The sequence below is a fragment of the Epinephelus fuscoguttatus genome, linkage group LG17 (assembly GCF_011397635.1).
Source record: "Epinephelus fuscoguttatus linkage group LG17, E.fuscoguttatus.final_Chr_v1".
Lineage (NCBI taxonomy): Eukaryota > Metazoa > Chordata > Actinopteri > Perciformes > Serranidae > Epinephelus > Epinephelus fuscoguttatus.
The window spans coordinates 3,236,092-3,257,406 of record NC_064768.1 but is presented as its reverse complement, the minus strand read 5'-3'; the positions used below and the strand labels follow the sequence as shown (position 1 = coordinate 3,257,406).

Here is a 21,315-nt window from a genome sequence, read left to right as displayed (position 1 = left end):
AAGAGTTCATTTGTTGAGCAGTCTCATGGCCTGAGGAAAAAAATATTTTTCCTTCTGTCAGTCTTGGTCTTGATATGTTCATATCTCCTCCCTGAGGGTAGTACCTTGTATAAGTAGTTGTGGGGATGAGTGGGGTCCTTGATAATCCTCTGGGACTTCCTGAGGCACCGCTGATTGTACAGCTCCTCCAAGCTGGGTAGTGTGCACCCAGTGATCCGCACGGCTGAGCTCACCACCCTACTGAGGGCCTTGCGGTCTTTTGCGGTGCAGTTCCCATACCAGCTGGTGAGACTGCTTGTCAGCAGGCTCTTGATTGTTCCTCGGTAGAAGGCCCTGGTGGTGTGGGGACTCAGGCCAAACTTCTTAAGCCGCCTTAGTCCATATAGGTGTTGTTGTGCCTTGGCAACCACCGCAGTTGTGTGGACTTCCCACTTCAGCTTCTCATGGATGTGTACGCCTAGGTACTTAAAGGACTCCACCCTCTCCACCGCTTCTCCTTTGATGGTGAGAGGAAGATGTGGGTCCCTTCCCCACCCGAAATCGATGATGACCTCCTTAGTCTTGGAGACGTTCATCAGGAGGCGGTCCTCCTCACAGCGCTTCCCCAGGTTGACCACTGCCTCTCTGTATGCCGTCTCTTCATCTCCGGTGATCAGCCCCACCACCACCGTGTCATCCGCGAATTTCACGATGGTGGTGGATGGATGAGAGGCCACACAGTCATGGGTGTAGAGAGAGTACAGGAGCGGACTGAGGACACAGCCCTGTGGTGCTCCGGTACTCAGGCTCAGTGAGGAGGACGTGCAGTTGCCCACTCTCACCACCTGGGGGCGGTCCGTCAGGAAGTCCAGGATCAGGTCACACAGGGCTGTGGGCAGGCCCAGGTCCCGGAGCTTCCTGACGAGCCTAGGTGGAACTATAGTGTTGAACGCGCTGCTGTAATCAACAAATAGCATCCTCACATAAGTGTTTCGGCCCTCCAGGTGGGAGAGTGCAATGTAGAGGACGTGGTTTATGGCGTCCTCTGTGCTTCTATTGGTGCGATAGGCAAACACCGTCAGCTCAGACCGGAGTTACCGTGTGTTCAGTCCGGTAGACAGTATCACCTTCTCACGCCCGTTTAAGAAATCTCACTCCACCGCCGAGTCCTTTTTTATTTATTTTTTCACGCCCTCTAGTGTGTTCACTTGTGTGTGTGTGTGTGTGTGTGTGTGTGTGTGTGTGTGCGGGCACATGTGTGCGCGCGCCCAACGGGGCCAAACTCCGCCGTGCGCGATACAGAGAGCAGGGGAGGATTGTAAACGCGCGACCATGTAGAGACAGAAATGACACGCGGTCTGTAAATAAGATAAATAACGTAAGGCTATTTAGTTTGTTTAATAAAAGGACAAGGTATAGACCTGTTCTATAGGAAAGGTTACCTTAAGTGACTTCTTTGTGATCTGGCACTATATAGAAAATAAAATTAAATAAAATTAACTTGACCTTCAAGGGGGGGCGGGGCGGGGTGCCCCCCTAATAAAATGGTAGGGCAAACACTGAAGTAAATAGTGTCAAAGTCGCCTGTTGTCGATACACTGCTGGTGAGAATTGTACCAAGGTAAGCAAATTGCAGACAAATTTACATTCAACTGTGTTATGAAACCATGTGCCCTGCCTGAATAACTATAACACACTTATGATAAAAAGACTTTGTTTGATGAGTCTGCTGAATTTCTATAAGAAAAAAACAAGGCAATAAGAAGAGAGTAGTTCTAATAGGTGTCGTACTACACAAGAACATGATGAGGAATGCTAATGTAATGCACTTGTCTATGATCTATTATCTATTTCTGTATGAAATTGCATGAAAATAGGATTTCGCCATGTGATGTTTCAAAATTTTCTCGGGGGAGAACCCCCCGAATCCCACTTGAAATCTTTCTTTTTGTCACAACAGGACATATTACTGTATTTTTTAAGCAGATGATCAATACTACCATCAGATTGATGAAATTGACCTTGATCTGCGCCATAAAACAAATATTGGGCGTTTATGGACCTATGTGGGGCTTAGGCCTATAGATATGAATATGTAAACGTACGCTTGTTTCTTCTGTTTGCCACATGTGCATATTGACTTTTATGGTAAAAAAAAAAAAAGTGCCGCCGTGTACACATATGTTCATGACCACGCACGAGTGTCTGGCAAGGTGGTACTCGTAACCTTTCTTCAACGTTGGCAGGTCTGTTAATGTAATTATTACATTATGTATTTTGGGTGGGGCAATACAATGGTTTGAGTTGAAGGTCTGACAAAAAATAGTGTCAGCAACATTGTTAACACTGTGCTACATTACAGAGAAATACAAAACCATACTAATGAACCTTCATTAATGTAGGCCTATATTTTATCTACAAGTGCACATCACACACTTACTACGCTAATTACGCTGGGATCCGGTAAATGTCTGGTAAATAGTACAACGTTAGCCTTTAGCAAAGTGTCAGCAATATTGGCAGTATTTTACACTGAAAAGTCACACCAGGAAAAAAGCAACAGGTACAGTATACAAGGCTTCAGTTGCAGGGCGAGTAGTATGGCTGTTACATTTTTTTTTTTTTTTTAAATGCAGTGGTATTGGATTGGTTCTTGGTATTGGCTGATATGCAAGTTCAGGTATTGAAATTGATTAAAAGACAAAGAAAAGAAAGGACAGACCATTGATGGAACGAGATAAAAAGATGGTTTTATTTCAGAGAGATGACATGAAAAGGGGGATGGAACTAATGAAGGGGCGACATGAAAGACAAGCAGACAGGACAGGTAGAAAAGATGAAGACAGAGAGGATGGACAATGTTCATCAGCAGAGCGGTCTAATGAGACAGAGATGGATGGAGACAAGATGAAGATGAGGAAGAATTTAAAGTAATGAAAGAGAGATTTAATTAGTTAAGAGAGACGAGGGAAAATAAATCGAAGGCAACAGGAAGATACGATGGGATCAATACGTTGATTAGAAAATGAAGAAGAGAAGAGGACGAAGAGAAGATGGACGAAGACACAAAGGGAATGAAAGAAAAGGAGAAGTTTTTTTTAAAAATACTGAATATTACGTTTTAGCCATTTCATTTAGCCTGTTGCGATATGCAATAACTTGGTTAATTGCACGGTAAATTAAAAGGGAGACAGTAGACTCACAAGTCAGTCTTTAGACGCTTTGCTTAACTAAAGACTGATGACTTTCTCCCTGATTTTGTGTTTAGATGGGCGGATACAATTTCAGAGTTTAAAAAAACTCCCTACATTGCAGAACCAATCATAAATCCGCAGGGTGGTCCTTCGGTGACTCGCTGAACTCTTGTGTAAACAGTCTGACTAGAAACACGTGTAGCGGTACAAAATGGCTCAAGTCGCTGTAAGTTCTTCATTTCCACAATCTTGTGGACTGAGCACACTTTTGATAAAACGGAGTTAAATCTCTCGGCATCCATTTTCAAGTTCTCTGTGTGTTTATTTTCTTGCGGACGAGAAAAGGGGGAGTGCACATTTCCGGGAGGGCGTGTCCTTTTCAAAAATGCAAGAGGCGTTGCTTTGTTGCTGGCCGTTTTCGCCGGTGTGTTAAACACACTTTAGAAAGGAGTGTCCCCAGACTATCAGAAGGCGGAGATCTCTGATTGTGTGGTGGCGAGACTAGGGAGACGGTAACTTCTCCAGCCGGGATTAATTGCCATATTCATGCATGGTTGTTTTCCTTGTCTCTCTCCACCAAAGAGACTGGACAGCAAGAGCGTTCACTGCTGTGCATCGTCTGGCAGCCAGGTGAGTTGGTTCACTGTGAACGGAGGGAAAGCTCTCGTCATTGAGTGTCTTTGTCTCTGTGGGGGAGGCGGGGCTATGGGCTACACACACACACACACATACACACAGTGCGAACTTCGTGAGGGGGAGACGAGGCGGAGGAAAAAAAAACAGTTGAGCGTCAGAGAAAGACATTGAGCTTGCTCCTAAACCAAATGCCATGGCCCCTGTGTGGGAGTGTTTTGGATTTAAACCAAATGACAGAGGGGAGCCCAGTAATTTGGACGAGCTGGTATGCTGGGTTTGTTATAAAACCATCTAAAAAAAAAAGAGTGACTATGACCAACTTAACTGCACACCAGAGAGTGAGAGACTGAGAGTCTATTATTTTGTATTTATTTATTTTGATATTTTTACGTGTTATTTCGGATATTTAAATTTTCTTTTTTGCATTTCTAAATATTCTTGTTAAATAAATGTTTATTTCTCTTTAAAAGGGTGTACTTGCATCAATATGCCTTTATTATCATTATATAAGTTTAAAAAATGGTCTAAAAACAGCAAAATTACAACAATAATAAAAATGGTCTTAAAAGCACAATATTACGCAATATTATAGCTTGTCGCAATAATTTCTGATGCAATTAATCGCCCAGCAAAATTAGTTATCATGACAGGCCTAAGTACACAGCTTATTGATCATCCTGTAAAACTTAAGTTTTTTAAGTTTTGGTGTGAGAACCAGGGAATATAAAAAAAATGAGAGAGGTTAATAATTCATATTTTACCAGATTTGCTGTTAAAAAAAAAAGGAAGTGGATTTAAAAAAAACAAAAAAAAAAACAGCTGCTGCAGGGAGTGAAATGAGGAGAGACAGAGTGGAAACAAAAAGCAGGTTGGATGTTATGGAGCCGAGGAGAGGACAAAGACAAGTGTGAACTTTGTTAGAACAGTGAAGAGGCTGTAAGAGAAGTGGAATATCTGTGTACTAGGTACCCCAACAGAGGGGGGGACCAAAAATAGGGATGCTGGGGAACGATTCTGTTGGTACCATCCAAAACTTTTCACAGTGGAAACGGAAAAAAAATGCACCAAACTCTCAACTCAACTCAACTTTATTTATAGATCACTTTAAAAACAACAGCAGCTGAAACAAAGTGCTGTACATAAACATAAGACATAAAACAAACAGTTAAAAACAATAAAATAAAATAAAATAAAGAAAACTTTAAAACAAGAGTAGAATCTCATGCTGAGTTGAAAGCCAAGGAATAAAAATGGATTTTAACACGAGTTTTAAAAATGGACAGTGAGGGGGCTTGTCTGATGCGAAAAGGTAGGTTGTTCCAAAGTTCGGGAGCAGCAACAGGAAAGTTCAGCGCCATCCAGGCTTTAATGTCTTCGAGACATAACAGAAGTGGTCTAAGCGAGAAAGCATCTTTCTTCTTCAACGGCACATATATCTGACTATCGTCAGCATAACAATGGAAAGAAATGCCATGCTTTCTAAGGATGGAACCCAGAGGCTGTAAATTGAGTGAGAAAAGCAGGGGCCCTTAAATTGAACCCTGTGAAACCCCATAAGACAGAGGAGCAGAGCAGGACTCAGAACCACCAATGCTTACACACATAGTTCTGTCTAAACCACTCCTGAGTACTACCACAAATACCCACTAGGTGCCGTAACCGAGCCACTAAGATATTGTGGTCCACAGTATCAAAGGCCGCCGTTAGGCCCAGCAGAACAAGAATCACATAGTCGCCAGAGTCATTTGCCAGGAGGATGTCATTAAAAACTCTTAATACAGCTGACTCTGTGCTATGCAGTGTTTCAGAACTAGATTGAAAGACCTCCAGGATATCAAGCTCATCTGTAAAGAACTTTAACTGAGCATGAACAGCTTTCTCCAGGATTTTTGAAATAGAGGCCAGGTTTCTTTAGCAGGGGTTGCACTACTGCATATTTAAAACGTAGGGGGACAACACCAGAAGAAAGACTGCTGTTAATAATGGCCAGAACTGACTGTCCTATACTAGGGAAAACATTTTTGGAAAGTGAGGAGGGACAGCGTCACCCGGAGAACCGGATGGCTTAAAATGGCCAACCATGTCCTCTAAAAGAGTCACAGGCTTACACTTATCAAACACAGCCAAGCTAGGAGCAGAGACAGAGGGGTCAGAGGCAGGAGTTGAGATAAAAGCCCTTGTGGTAACAACCTTGTCAATGAAAAAGTGCAGGAAGCTATTGCACATTTCAGGGGATGCTTCCATGCAGACAGACTGTGGGGCATTAAGAACAGAGTCAATAGTTTTACTCTAAATAACACACGTGGGTTGTGACGATTAGACACAATAAGGTTAGACAAGTGTTCTCTTTTGGCCTCTTTAGCAGTGTTTCGATAACGGCGCCAACAGTCCTTTAAGATTTGGAAAGAAACCTGCAGCTTGTCCTTCTTCCACCTGCGTTCAGCTTTGCGGCACTTCTGTCTGGCTGCGTGAGTTCTGTCATTGAACCAGGGCTTAGTTTTAGCTTTAAGGCCCGAACATACTCGGGCGGAACGTATGCGGAACAGATTCCGCGGAGGTCCACGCGGACTCAAAGCGGATGTCCGCAAGCCCTGTGTGCGCAAAGCTCAGATTTTACGACCGCGCGGACTCCGCTCCGCGCACCAGTGACTGCTCGGCATGTATTTTTCACATCGCAGGGATTTTTCACGGACATTTTTACAGGAAACTACAACGCAGAAATGCGCTCAACTATGAAAGCCCGAATGACTGCGGACATTCCTCGCGGAGTCCGCTTCGCTAATAGTACGCCCGAGTATGTTCGGGCCTTTAGGCTGCACAGTCTTTAATGGAGCCACAGAGTCCAGTATGTTTCGGCAGGAGGAATGAAACCAGGAACTGAGCTCTTCTGTGTTAACAGATTTTGAGTCAGAGGGGACACAGAGCTGGTCGAAAGCAGCAGAGAACTGACCAGCAGTGAAAGGATTAAAAGTCTGATGGCACCAAGCAGGAGCACAAGATTTAACTGCAACACAGAAACCAACTTGGAATAATACAGGCATATGATCAGAAATCACATTGTCACAGATCTCCAAGTTAAGCACAGACAAACCGTATGAGAGGATGAGGTCTAATGTATGTCCATATTTGTGTGTGGTACCACACACACACTGTACCAAATTTAAAAAGTCCTTCACCAACGGCTTATAAGGACAACACACATGAATATTAAAGTCTCCAACAAAAAGGGCACAGTCATAATTAGGCATAATTTCAGCGAGAAGATCAGAAAAGTCATTCACAAAGTTCTTGTTGTATTTGGGGGGTCGGTATATGACAGCGCACAGCACCGGGTCAGAGCAACCCACCTGAAATAAAGTCACTTCAAAGCTGGAGAAGGAAGATGATACAGCGCGCTGCTTACATTTAAAACCATTTTTATAAACAGTCGCCGTTCCTCCTCCATGACCTGATGTCCGCGGGGAGTTAAAGTAAGAACAGCCAGCTGGTAAGAGTTCAACAAGAGGGCTGCACTCACCGGCACCGATCCAAGTCTCTGTCACACAAAGGAAATCCAGGCCCCAGGAGCTGAAGAAATCCCTCAGGACAGAAGTTTTGTTCACCAGAGACCTGGCGTTCACCAGGCCAATCCTGGCAGGAGCTGGGGCCTGTGGTTCGGCGGATCGGGGGGCCTGGAACAGCTTCTTCAGATGCCGGTGATTCACCCCGTGCTGAGAGAGCCGAGGAAGGCAGGGCCGGTGGGGCCAGAGTCCTTCAACTGAGCCGGTGACAGGTACCAGACAGGCGTTGGTGGGATCCAGGAAGCGGCAGGGCACAGCGAAGGGTGGGTTTAACCTATGTCCCGACCGGGAAATGGACAGAGAGCGTGCCAACCAGACTTTCAGCTTCACCTGCTGGCCGCTGCGTTTACCGCAGCGACGGAGACGCTTTTGCCGGGAGGGTAGGGCCGAGGTCCTGTAAAGGTGAGTCGGGATTCCCGACATTTTCTGTTCACCATGATCAAACACACCTAGATCTCTGACATTATGTCGAAGTTCCAAGAGGAACTGGCGATCATACACCAGCAGAGACTCGATCTGTATAGTGCCAAGGGTTAGAAACAACAAAAACACCAACCAGGAGCAGTAGGAGCAGCACAGCCAGCCACAAACACCAGCGCCATCTTGACCTAAGGCTAGAAGGTTCAAAACTGAACTGAACTGTACTGGTCTGCTCGGTGGAAAACTGGGTTTTACTCAACCTGACATCACCAGACAACATTGCAGCTGTTAGATTTAGTCTGGATCCTATCAGTTCATCTTCAGTTTCAAAGGGACATTATCTTTTAGGCTAAATACTACATTTCTAACAGTGTCTGAGCTGATTTATTGACACAGCATGCTTGTAGGCTGCTGTAACGTTAGGTTTACAGAGAAAATAATGGGATGTGACTTAATCGTGTGAAAATATTGTTAGTGAAAGAGAAACAAGCGTTAGTTAGGGGACAAGAGCCAAGAGTCACAAAGACTCATGTATGGCCGGGGTCCTTCGCCTGTGGAACGAATAACGTGACCACTAACTTGTCCCCAAACGAACGCATGTTTCTGTTAGACCTATTTGTGTTTCACTAACATTCTATATGTATTATGAAGAATGTCAGACTGGCCAATCAGTGGCAGAGTTGGGCCCGGAGTTTCGACTGACACAGAACTGACATGCTGCCGGTTCCCGAACCTAATTATTAGGCTACTTACAACGGCATGAAAGACAATCTGATATTCTGTTTGTTGTTGGTTATTTCCTTTAAAAACTGCGACTTTATTCTCGTAATATTATGACTTTAATCTCGTTAAATTACGACTTTAATCTCATAATATTTCGACTTTATTCTCGTAATATTATGACTTTTTCTCAGTTATGGCTTTATTCTCAAAATATTACGACTTTAATCTCCTAATATTTCGACTTTATTCTCATAATATTATGACTTTTTCTCAGTTATGACTTTATTCTCGAAATATTACGAGTTTTTTCTCGTAATATTTCGACTTTATTCTCGACATCTCTTTTTTTTTTCTTTAATGCGGCCTTAATACTCCGTTGTACTTTCCCTCAAGGACAGGAATGAACTTTGAACTTTAAAAATTTATTAAATTCATGATCAGGGTTTCCACTTGCTAGCTAAATTTGTTTGCCATTCTCCATCTTAATACTTTCAACAACTCTGTTGGCTTCTTGAACACACTGCATCCTCTTTAATTCCAAAACTGCCAGCTGTTCTGCTAGTCTTACCGGTTTTATTCACCTGTTGCAGCTTTGTGTTTGTTTCTTGTCAGGGAACATCAATAGGCTATTGAGTCTTTTCAAGACTCCTGATGTATGAATAGATGACTGTTGTGTGTTTTTGGATGAATGTGTTTGCAGATGGACTTTAATTTTCAGCTCCACCCTGCAGAGTGCATGAAGGACCCTCTGACTCTGCTTTAAGCACCACTGCTGCAACACTGATATTTGGGTTTTGTTTTTGTTTTTTTGAATGTTGCCATGTTTGATAATTATGATTTGTCACTTATGGTGTTCTTGTGAAAGCTCTGGAAGCACAAACTCTGTGTACCCGCTAATACAGCTTTTAGGCTGTTTGGATTTTCAGAGATTACGTAAAGTCACAACAAGGCTGCTGGAAGAGAAAGAGACGTGGAAGCAGAAATAAAGAGAGCGAAATCAGGGAGCTGGATGGTTAAACGCATAAGTGGAGGAGAAGGAAAGCAGAGTGTCAGCGTGGTGATAAAAGTAAAAATTAGATGAAGAGAGACACACTGACACACACACACACACACACACACACACACACACACACATGAATGTTAATCCTCTGTGACAGTCTGCCTCTGTGTGTGTGTGTGTGTGTGTGTGTGTGTGTGTGTGTGTGTGTGTGTGTGTGTGTGTGTGTGCCTGCATGGGTGCGATAAAGATCAGATTTGTTGTTGAAACAAAGGGATAAACAGAAAAAGAACAAATTGCTGATCTCTGACATGAAGTTGTTAACCACCATCTACCAGCATCCCACTTGCTTCAGATGTTAGCAGCTCATTAAATGGTCATTATCTGTGGTTATCAGTCTCATAGATATGAGTTTAAACGGGCCAGCCACACTCAATAATAGGTTCAAAGGTCATTATCAGCCCATTAAATGGCTGTTTTCATATTCAATGCTGTGAAATCGTTGCAGTTTATTCAGGTTTCACTTTCACTTTGTCAATTTTAGTCACATGGTTTAGCTACATGGTTAGGTAAAGAAATTAGCAGACTAGGATATATTTTCTTTATATAAATATATATATATATATATATATATATACAGTATACATATATATTTGGGATATACCTTTTATTAGCAGACTAGGATATATTTTCTTTAGAAATAACTTCATTTAAAAGGAAAATTCAGCTGTCCGGCAGCTCATAAAAGACAAAAAAAACAAAATAAAATACATTAAATTAAGTTGTCTCGATTACACAGTCCAGTTGTGAAAATTTGTTAGTGTGTGTGTGACTGGAATCGGGATGTATTAAACAGTCTTATTGCTCTGAGGACAAAGGATCTTCTGAAATGCTCTGTTCTGCAACGCAGTGAGATTGAGATAAGCTGACTGCTGCTGCTGCTCCTCTGTCGCTCCAGGAGGCTGTGGAGAGGGTGTCTGCTATTGTCCATTATACCTTTCAGTTTGTTCAATGTGCCCCTGTCCACCACAGTTCTTAGTGGGTCCAGTCACCTGCCGAGCACTGGGACAGCTTTTTTAACCAGCCTGTCCAAAGGCTTGGTGTTTTTGTCTGCTTTCCCAACACACTGCAGCGTAGAAAAATGCACTGGCCACCATTGTGTGATAGAATATAGTTAACATCTCCACACACAGTATCCGCAGGAAGAACAGGCGGCTCTGCCCCTTCCTGTAGAGGGCATCAGTGTTAGAAGATCAGTCCAGTTTATCATCCAGGAGGACGCCCAGATATTTGTAGGTTCAGTTTAGGGAAAAAGAACAGGGTTTGGCTTTATAAACTTATGGAATGCGAACACTGCTTTCCCAGGTGACTTTTGTCACCTTAACTTTCATTCTTGTCCCACATAAGATCAGTGTTTTTTTTTTTGTCAGTGTCTGGTATGGGGTGCCGTTTGTAAAGTGGCTCACGCTGAAAATAACATCAACATTTTGCCACATTTAGCTTCAAACAATGTTTAAAAAAGTATTGTGAATTTTTTAATGTCACCTTTTACCATTTACAGCAATATTTGTTAACTTAGAAATATATTAAATAGTTAAATCTAAATATTAAATGTGGCACCTAAATGTTAAATGTTAAATCTAAATATTAAATCTAAATCTAAATGTTAAATCTAAATGCTAAATCTAAATCTAAATCTAAATGTTAAATCTAAATATTAAATGTGGCACCTAAATGTTAAATGTTAAATCTAAATATTAAATCTAAATCACAATATTAGATGTTTAATCTAAATGCTAAATCTAAATGTTAAATCTTAATCTAAATCTAAATCTAAATGTTAAATCTAAATGCTAAATCTTAATCTCAATGTTAAATCTAAATGTTTGGGGTGAAACTAAATATTCAGCTAATATGTAAATTCACACTGCCGGTCACCGGAAGTACCAAAATAAAAGCTCAAGATGGTCAGACTGTGTTTATAAAACCAACTTATCAGGGGAAATGGACACTTGAACATACATTAGCGTGATAATAACTACCTAAAATAACAAAAAACATGTTTGGAGAAATTTTATTTGACGTGTACTTTGAGTTGTTAGTGTCCCTTCTATGGAGGGTGTAGGACTTATGACCTGTACTACAGGCAGCCACGAAGGAGCGATCAAGATGTTTTGGCCAGCACTATCCTACCCCCACCCCCAACCACCCACTGTCGGTCACTTTCTCCATGCTCCTTGCTGCTTGCCAACATGTTGGCTAGGATAGTGCTGGCCAAAACATCTCAATCGCTCCCTCGGTACTTCGGTGACCGGCAGTGTGAATTTGCATATTAGCTAAATATTTAGTTTCACCCAGAACATTTAGATTTAACATTTAACATTTAGATTTATATTTAGCATTTAGAATTAGATTTAGATTTAGAATTAGCATTTAGATTTAGCATTTAGATTTAGATTTAATATTTAGATTTAACATTTAACTATTTAATATATTTCTAAGTTAACAAATATTGCTGTAAATGTGGTAGAAGGTGACATTAAAAAATTCACAACACTTTTTTAAACATTGTTTGAAGCTAAATGTGTCAAAATGTTGATGTTATTTTCAGCGTGAGCCACTTTACAAACGGCACCCCATAGTCTGACACCCCAGGTCACTGCCTAGGCGCTGGATTTTGGCGACTTTCGAGTGAGACTGGGTTGGCATGTCATATGCCGATGTGGAAAGTCCATGAGATAAAGATAGTTAGACGCTAAAGGCTAACTATAGGATACAGATCACAGTGTGAAGGTGAACCACCACATCACTGAGACAGAGGACAATAAATATAAAGGAAAACTTCGCTGATATTCAACCAACTCTATGTCCTCAAAGTGTGTGCTGATTAATGCTGTTTGTTTTCCCTTGTGCTGCCAGTACCAGGACCTCCGCTTCCAGACACAAGAATACACTCTGTGTTTAAATAAAGTTTTCATGTTGAGCGTCAGCAAGTTCAAGATGATGATGATGATGATGATGACGTGACTGGCTTCCTGTCAGCTTGATTCTTCGTCAGGTCTCAGTGTGTCACATATCTGACTCACTCTGCCTCTGTGCTGCTCTACATTTTCTTATGTTCCCCCACCGTTTGACCTCATTAGGGAGGTCACCTCTAATTGGACGCTGCTCATCTTAATGACTCCCATTAGCTTCAGGAAAGGGTAACTCATTGCAAAACTTCCTGCCGTCACCTTGCTAACGAGCGCCGCCACCTTGGCTTTGTTAGGAGGAGGATTTTATTCCGGCAGCTCTGAGGAGAGAATCAGACACATCTTCACACTGCTCTGAGGAGGACGAGGAAGGAAACATCTGGGTCTTTAATTCCCACCAGTGTCCCTCTCCTCCTCTCTGCATGGTGTTGTTTATTAAATAGCGATGATGTGAAGGTGATGAAGGAGACTCCGCTGATACCGTCTTGCTTGTATATAGAAAAGGTTTATTACAAAAAGTACAGCATCAAATCAAGCATCTAGATTGCCTGGAGAGTGTTCGAAGCCAATATGAACTGCTCTGAAAAACAGTCCCAACTACCATGCTTATATAGATTGGTTGTTTTTGTGAAATGTGAGACAAAGTAAACAAATGACAGAGAGAGAGACACCCTAGTTGGACTTCACCAGTCCTTGACCTGGGCCATAAATACCTTCTTGACCCTGACCATATATACTTCTTGACCCTGGGCCCCTAACTAGTCATCTGGCCTTGGCGTTACAGTAATGCTTTTCGACACCACAATGGTAATCTCATGTTTGTGCTTCATGAATGAGATCAGTCAGACCAATCAGCCTCAGGCCAGAACAACAGCTGATTAGATTTATGCCATCAGACAAGATGTGAGAGCTCCAGAGATTCAGCTCCAAACATCCAGACAGTGAGCCTCAGAATGTAAAGACACTCGTCTTTGCTTCACATGTGGAGCTTCCTCTAATCTTTAAATCCCTTTAAATTTGATCCTGAAGCAGCTGTTGTGTGGTTCCTGAACACACCATCTGCTCTGAGTCAGGAAGCTGAAAACAAAAAATGTCACTGTCCTATAGTAACTTTTTTGTTGTTGTTGTTGTTCCAGGATGACTGAGGAGGTCCACCCCCGCCTCCTGACTTCCTGTTTACTTCCTGGAAGGCAGTGAGCACTTCCTGTACCTTCACGACTCTCACCTGACTGGCTGGAGGCTTCACCTTGCTGTCACCACAGATTTACAGACTGTGAGTATCTTTATATCTTTAGACATCGCAGCCGTCAGAAGTGACCCGTGTGACTGTTCTCAGATCTGTCATGTTGTGTTCAGTGATCCTTTATTTCTGTCTGGATGATGTGTTGATTTCTCTTTTTCCCTCTGTCTATCTACAACTTGCTCTTACACTTTACTTCTTTTTCCTAAACAAATCTTAGAAGTAAAAAAAAGCAAACAGTGTTCATAATCTAGATTTTGCACAAGGAAAATATAAATATAAACCTACTGCCTGTTAACTGCTCTTGGAAAAGTGATGGACTATGTTTGAACTTAATTTTTGAGAAGTGTAATACACACCCACCCAAATGATTAAAGACATTAAAAAAAATTGTAAAGTAAAATTTCTATCATGTTTAAAAGGAGGAACCTTGAACTTTCTGCTCACATGTTCCTGTTAAAAGCAGATTATAAAGTATGACAGGTATTTTTAATTAAAGTGTGAACCTCATCTGAACATTTTAAAGGTTGAACAAAGTTTCTCAATGAAATTAAACTATTTGGAGGCTGGAAACTTCTGAAACGTGTCTCTAATAACAATGATAATAACACCAGTGGTCATCAGAGCTGCAGGCCTCATGATGGAGGAAGAAGTTATCCAACCGAATTCCAGAATGAATAAATAAGTAAATAAATAAATAAAAATAATAATGTCATAAATTCTGGCTGAATGATTAAAAATCAGTAACACTACTTGCAGCTGTTCATTAACTGGAATTCTCAGCTGCACTGAAGGCATCACAGCATGCTCTCTATCATTGAGATGAGCATTAGCTGAATCATTTTGCAGAAACGTCTCATTACAATCAGAAACAATCAAAAAATAAGCTGCTTACAAATAAACATCTGCTCTATTATTACTGTGTGTGTGTGTGTGTGTGTGTGTATAATCAGTGTCATTACATCATCTGTCTGTTAAGTTTCCCTGCAGTTGGAGGCAGAGCTGTGACCGTGTTGTGTTTGGGTGTCTGTTTACCTGAAGGAACAGTTTTCTCGTTTCCACTACAGACAGTGCCTAGAGGAATATCTGCACTTTTTTGTTGTATGATGGAGTTTTGCAGGCTGCCATGTTTTAAAATTTGGGTCAAGAGAATAAAAAAATTGTGGTCACTATTGACAATAGCTTGACTATTGTCAATGGTGGGTATGTGCAGGTTGTCCCGCGTTGCATAAGAGACTATCTGACCAATCAGAGTTCTGCAGTGTTTTAACTTTACCTTCTAGTCTTGGCTCACTCAGAACTTTGACTGAGGTAGCACTAAAAAGTTTCATGTATTGGGGCGTTGGTGGCTTAGTGGTAGAGCAGGCGCCCCATGTACAAGACTGTTGCCGCAGCGGCCTGGGTTCGAGTCCAACCTGTGGCCCTTTGCTGCATGTCACTCACTCCCTCTCTCTCTCCACCACTCACGCTTCATTGTCCTGTCAATTAAAGGCCTCCTGCACCTCCCAAATGTTGATAAAAGCATCCATCCTGTTGGTCAGGCCGTAAAAAACAAACTCCACCCTAAACCGAGCTGCCAGCATCCCCTTTAACATCCTGACTATATCCTCTGACCCCTGACCCCTCACAAAGTTCTTCTTCGTTTTCCAGATAGCTAGCTTGGCCAACCCCGAAAGGTCATTAATCAATTGTAGGAGCGATACCTTTAGAAAATGTTTGCACTTGGCATAAATTTAGGGGCACCACCCTCCTATGGAGGGAAGCGACGAATCAAATGAATAACTCCGAAGACCAATTATTAATTCATCAGTACACTTATTAATAATGAATCAATCTCAATACCAGGGTTATGAATTCTCTATACAGTGATCTTAGTTCCTGCTCAAAAGAAATATCCACAGACAACGACTTGGTGATAAATGAAGATTTATTTAGGGCTAAATGTGAGTAACTCAGTAAATGAATAGTAAATGAGGATGATATGAGCTATCACAAAATCAGCATTATGTATAAATGGATTAAGACAAGAGCTAACATTTTTGTCATTTATTTAGTTTGGTGATAGTGAAAGAGGGTATATGACTATAGATAAATTGGGGACGCAGGAATGCACAAAACCATTTACCTAACAAAACCTAAAGATCTTTGCCAACTTTTAGAAGCGTTGGCTCAGATGGACGTTTCTCCGAGGACCCCGGACTGTCACTTTCCGGCTTCTGGGCTTCCCAGCAGAATGAAGTCGGAACACAGTGGTGGAGGGATGGTTGAGCCTGACTGCGATGTCCTTCAGGTGGTCCTCAAACATTGGTTTATCTCAGGCTGTGGAAAGTCTCTTGGTTTGACAAAAGAACCCCTGCTTTGCAGACACTTTGACAAGTGTCTAGCAGCCGCTGGATCCGATGAATATTTGATGGAGTTGCAGGTTGAATAGAAACTCATCTATTTGGCTGTGGCTACTTGCTTATAATAAGGTTGAAAACAATCTTGTCTGCCGTTTGATATTATTATCAAAGTTATTATCAATGCATATAAAAATTGTTGCCATCAGCTGACTTTGTCGCTTCAAGTATAATGTTACTGAAGGCACAGACAAAAAGAAAGAAAACTCAGGACAGACAAGACAATCCTGGATGTAAAACTTAAAAGTTTAAGGTAATTTTGATTGTAAGAAAAGAAAGGGTTACGCAGGAACCGAGTTTAAGAGCGTAACGAGTTAAGGCATAAGGAGCATAACTAGAAGCAGGGATGGCACAAGAAAGAAGAAAAATACAAAGTAAAATAAAGTAAAGGAACAAAGTAAAGAGGAAAGAGCATAACAGGAAAGTGCGGAGATGCGCCAAGCGCCAGAGTTTTATCCAACCAGGTTGAGTGGGCATGTTTGAGGCAAGAAGGGTCTCTTAGTTTAGACATTACTTTGTTTCGGAGGAACTTAATGATCTCTATTTTGCGAGATTATATACTTTAACATGTCACGCACAATAGACACATACTCTTCCCATTATGGTCAAAATCGGCTCTTACATCAAATTAGATTTAATACAATTATTATACCACATATATCAGCGGAACACAAGTATAAAATGTTTGGTGCACAAACAAACCTAGTCTGCAGTTACTTCAACATACTAAATGAGAAAGCACATATTAATAAAGACAAGTTGATTAATCAATCCAACTATACCTTAGCTCGAAATATAATATGGGATTCCTACGGGAACCCTCTATCGTCACAAGATGGCAGTATGACTCCATGTTAAATGAGGGATTAAACACATGAAATTATAACTCACTCATACTATGACCTACAAGAGTGGGGGAAAAAATCATTCAACTAACAAACAAGGATTATGCACAGTTACAATTAGGGGTGAGGGAAATTTCCGATTCTTAGATGCATTGCGATTCGGACGTGGACGAATCTGAATTGATTCACAAACATCCAAATTTCGATTATTTAAATCTGTTAATTAGAGTAATACAGAAGGTTCTAAATAATGCGGAACTAAGAGGCGCGGTAGGCGTCATCTCTGGGACACTTTGGGATGCGCACCTGGAGCGGACATGCCAACACGCGCACAGAGGAAAACAAACATGGCTGACCGCCACCCACCTCGCCGTGAGATCCGAACAGCTCCTTCTAATTAAAAAATTAGAAATACTTCGGCTTCTACAACGTTGACGGCGGAAGCGAACTGGACAAGAGTCACGTTATATGTAAGCTGTGTCGTGCTAAAATAAAACACTTTGGCAACACAACAAACATGAGAAGCCATGTAATTCGATTCCACCTGACGGAGGAGTCAGGGAGATGGCAGGCTGTTGTTGCTGCGGCTACTAGTGGCGCTACCGACCAAAGAACAATCGAGGAAGCAATTAGAAAGCTGCCACCCTCATCGGAAAAGGCGAAGCGAATTACGAAGGCCATCGAGGCATTTATTGCCAAGGATTTGCGTCCTTATTCCGTTGTGGAAAATCAGGGATTTCGAGCACTGCTGCATACATTGGAGCCCAGATACACCATCCCATCCCGATGCTATTTCACCGACACGGCCATCCCGACACTCCAACCAAACCAAAACAGAAGTCATGGCCTTGCTGTTGAAGGCAGGTAGGATCGCAGTTACATGTGATGCATGGATGTCTGTCGCCACCGAATCATTTGTTACTCTAACTGCGCATTTTATCTTGTGATTTAAGATACCTGTTGTTACATTTGGTTCCATACAACGAAGTTGTAACTTTCCAGTTTGCACGCATTTCCATTTATATGCTTTAATAAAATATAATGGAAATGAATTCAGCTGTTTCTTATTACAAATGCACAAGTGTTGAATGCTCATTCAGTCAGACAAAAAGAAATGTGTGTTGTGAAAAAGTGCATCAATATAAATAAATTAAAGATGCATCAATAATCGTTTTATAATCGAATTGTAGCCCCTGAATCGTAATCCTTATCGAATCGTGAGGTGCCCAAAGATTCCCACCCCTAGTTACAATGTTAGAACGTGGATGAAATGTATAGTTTTACTTTCAAGAAACATTCCAAGTTGGTTACAAGAGAAACTTAGTCTCTGCTCAGGAATGCATACTGAATTTACGACCCCCACATCTGTTCTATATCTCATCTTCACCGGGGTGAGAACAAGATAGAGCTGGGGTGGCTCCCATAGATGTGACAGAAAGGGGAGAGGATGTGGTGAACTTAAAAGCAGAGTTAATGACCCCGGGTCTGGCCAGGATGGTAATCAGCAACTTGAGATCAGGAGGGTTTCCAATTGACACCTTTACCACCCTCAGCATCAGGATGACGGTGAAAGAGTTCATCAACTTTGAGATGAGACCGGGACAAAGTGATAAACATTTGACCCTCAGAGTGGCCCATCTCACCCCTGTCCATTTACTTCAGGTTTTTGGAGAGGTCAGAAGGCTGTTTTTCCTACACAATATATTAATGGATCTTTTCTTTGTTGTCTACTGCGGACCGTAAATGAAAAGTGGAAATGAAAAATGTTTCCCTAAACCCTGAAACCAGTCCTGTAGCTGTCTGAATACCCTTGCTGAGCCTGGAGCACTGAATGAACAGACGCTGAAGTGTTTCTGTCTCTGAGCTGAAAGGACAACTGTTCCCTGTACCAGGATCGAGTTGAACCAGATATCCGTCTGTGGCTATGGCCCCATGTACAATCCTCCACTGGAGGTTACCTGTCCATTTGTCAATAGGGGCTTTGTACAGGGACCGCCAACAGCTCCTCGAGGACAATCAAACCACCACAACACCTGTGCCCCTGCCAGTGAGCATAAGTTTTAAACCTTCCCAGTGACGTGATAGATGGCTTTTTTCCCACTGACTCAAAGTCCCCCCCAGCTCTAGGGTCTTAAAAGACAACAGTCTGTCCTCCTCATCCTGCCAACCCCCAACAGCAGACGAGACAGCTAGGGAAGGAAAGACATGCTCATGTTCATCATCCCACTGGCCAGATAGATACAGTCTTCAGCAAACACTCTGAGGGCAGCTGGCAGGAAAGACCTCCTCCACCAGCCTGGGCAGCAGTCTGTTGGAGGGGATGTTAAGCAACTCAGCCAGATGAGGGATAGATGTCTTAATTAGGTGACCCAGCTTCACTATGCCAGCCTCTCTCAGTCTGGATCTCAGGCTAACAGATGGCAGGACCTGAGATGAGATGTAACTGGTTCCAAAGAGGGGCTCCTCAAAGAGCCACAGCCTTTCGGTGGAATGACAAGACCTGCCACGCCTGTAAAACAGACTGGTGAAAAGTTGTCAAACCAGTCAAGTCTATGGACTGGGGCTGAAGCAGGAAGAGGTTTTGGTCCAGTCCTATGCATCTAGCTCTCCTCAGCAGCAGACAGGCAGTGTCCATCCAAGGCAGGCCGAAGCTGTACAACAGTTTGCAGTCTGAAGGCTGCGATACGAGATGTCATGTCCACTAGGCAACCAAGTTATGAACAATCAAGACTCTGCTCCTGAAGGAAAGCTGCAGCAGCAGCCTTTTCCATTTAGACAGTCTGGTACACACTCTCTCTACAGCACCCTCCCAATTCTGCCTCTGAAACTCCTCAGTTACCAGAAAAATCCCCAATACCTTCATGCCATGTTGCTCCCAGCTGAGATTTCCTGGTATCTGATGATCCGCCTATCTGCCCACTGCCCAACCAGCAAACCCTCACTCTTCCCCAGTTTACTTTTGCTGAAGGTGCCCTCTCATATAACTCTAAACTGCCAACCAGGAGAGCCACAACCCTCTCACACGAAAACATTGATGTCATCCACATAGGTAGATACCACAACTGAGGGGCGCTGTGACAAACCTGGTAGCATAACACTTGACAGACTAGATTTCAACCTGCTTAACAGTGGTTCATTGGCTAAAGAGTACAGCAATCCAGAGACAGGAGTCCCCTGCCTAATGCCTGTCTGAGCCTGCACTGGACAGCTCAGCCCACCACCCGCCTTCTGCAAACAAAAGGCGTCCTTATAGAGCAACCTCAACAAAGACATAAAACCCTCTCCAAAACCAAAAGCTCTCAAGGTGGAAATTCAGTTCTGTCAAAAGCTTTTTCTTGGTCTTATGAAATGACCCCAACATCAATATTGTACAGCTTGCAGACATTAAAGTCCATCGTGTGGAGGAGATTGTCCATGATGGATCTGTCCAGTACACAATATGACTGGTCCCTGTGAATTAAGTTTTTCAGCTTGTTGGAGCAGAGTTTTTTAGTCAGCACACAGCAGAGCCACTGGTCTCCAGTTCTTAAGAAGAGCCAAATCTCCCTTTTTTGTCAGAAGTGAGAGGACTGCAGGTAACAATCCTTTTGTGAGAGCACTCCTGCACCACCTCCCACAGGTCAGCTCCCAAACACCTCCAGAAATGCTGGTAAAAGTCCACAGGCAGCCCATCCTGTCCAGGAGCTCTACTTGGAGCCATCTGACCCACAGCAGCAGTGAGCTCCTCCAGAGAGATGTCAGCATCCAGGGCAGCCCTGCCACTGGAGCCCAGCCGAGGAAGGCTCTGCAGCAGCTCACCCACACAGTAACTGCTACAGTCCTCCATTCCAAAGAGGGTGCTGTAAAACTCTACAGCATGCTGACTCATCTGGACTGGGTTCACAGGACCATCAGGAAGGTGGAGACAGACCATCTGTTTTGCCAGAGAGACAAACCTCTCCAGGTTAAAGAAGAAGGATGTAGGTGTGTCCATGTCTCTGATACTTATGTAACATGACCTGACCAAAGCCCCTCTAGCCCTCTCATGTAGAAATGATTATAAGTTTTGTTTTTTCTGCTGAATTTGTTTGAAATTCTTTATTAAGAATAACCCCTTGAGATGTGCCATCTCGTTTACAAGTTTACAATTCTGACTGTCTGTGCTAATGTGAATGAATAAACTGACAAAGACCTGATTTTCTTTTTTAAATCCTCAACTACCTTCTTAACCCTGCCTGTGGGGTGACTTGTGTATTGCAGACAGAAAACTCTTTGGGCTTTACCCACGTCCCACCACTGACTCAAGATGTTAAGTCCCCAGAATGTGTCAAACTTCTTACAGAAATTGTTGTCTTGAAGCAGCCTGATGTT

General features: G+C 42.6%; 1 protein-coding gene across 2 annotated transcripts in view; it reads left to right on the top strand.

The window, feature by feature from the left end:
- Positions 1-21,315, top strand: part of LOC125904249 (semaphorin-6D-like) — a 514,236-nt gene that overhangs the window by 193,526 nt on the left and 299,395 nt on the right. For both annotated transcript variants that reach the window (XM_049601535.1, XM_049601534.1), the window contains exon 3: positions 13,618-13,754. The gene's annotated coding sequence lies outside the window, so the exon portion shown is untranslated. The remainder of the gene's footprint in view (positions 1-13,617; positions 13,755-21,315) is intronic.